General features: G+C 51.5%; 1 protein-coding gene across 1 annotated transcript in view; it reads right to left on the reverse strand.

Annotated features, from left to right (window-relative positions):
* Positions 1–988, reverse strand: part of ANKDD1B (ankyrin repeat and death domain containing 1B) — a 57,738-nt gene extending 56,750 nt beyond the window's left edge. Inside the window, exon 1 of the mRNA XM_008589782.1 lies at positions 835–988. The gene's annotated coding sequence lies outside the window, so the exon portion shown is untranslated. The remainder of the gene's footprint in view (positions 1–834) is intronic.
* Positions 989–995: the final 7 nt, after the last annotated feature.

The following is a 995-nucleotide window of genomic DNA, read 5'->3' on the forward strand; positions in this document are numbered from 1 at the left end:
CACAGCGCTTAGCCTTATCTGAAATTATTTTATCCATTTATTTGCTTACTTGTTTTATTGTCTATCAACCCTCCACCATAACAGAATGTGAGCTTCACCAGAACAGGGGAGGTCTTGTTCTCTGCCTCCCCATATCTAGAACATGTCTAGCAAATAGTAAGCCCTTGAAAATATTTCTAGAATGAATGAATGAACTAATTGCACATTATATTAAGGAAAGGGTGTACAACTCCCAAGTCCCGTCTTACAGAATGAGGCCATCCCAGCCAGCCACCTTGGATGGGTGGTGTGCCCTGTGAACAGACTTGAATCATTCTCAACTTCTGAAGACTCTCAACAGCATGCCTCAGTTCATGCTATAAATTATTCCCAAGGCACAGATGATTCACTCCATGCTTTATACGTTCAGTATAAAAAGGTTAAGCGACTTATGTAAAGTCACACAGTAAATCAGTGCCTGAGTCAGAATATAGGAGATAACAGCACATGGAGCCCTTTCCTTATTTGCAAAAGGATTAATCATTTGTTTAAAAAGCCTACTCCCTAAATTGGAAGAGTAATGCTTTCCTTTCAACCACAGTACAGACCAGGGGATGTTAACCAAAACCTGGGTGGAGGTGGATTCCAAGTGAAAACCAGCCAACAGACGGTGCAGTGGTGCAGTGGTGGAGGGTGGACCCCGGGGTCCCCAGGGTTGAGTCCTTGCACCGCTTTCTTTCCCGCAGCATCCCGAACCGCTGCACTGGGCACCTTCTCAAGTCCCTTCCACCCGTCCCGCCGCCCATCGGGAGGTCCCCGCCGCCGCCTGAGTTTGAGACCTCGTCCCGGACTCACGGAACTCATGTCCAGCAGCCGCCGCCTCCTCTTCTCCAGGCTTGGGGATCGGGGACAGGCCCCTCCAAGGCCGGGCGGCCGCGGCCCCCAGGTCTTCCCTAAGCCCCTTCGCGGCCGCGGCCGCCCGGAGCAGCAGCCCCTTAGCCGTCACCCCGCGGCCA

The sequence above is a fragment of the Galeopterus variegatus genome, unplaced genomic scaffold (genome assembly GCF_000696425.1).
Source record: "Galeopterus variegatus unplaced genomic scaffold, G_variegatus-3.0.2 Scaffold5653, whole genome shotgun sequence".
Lineage (NCBI taxonomy): Eukaryota > Metazoa > Chordata > Mammalia > Dermoptera > Cynocephalidae > Galeopterus > Galeopterus variegatus.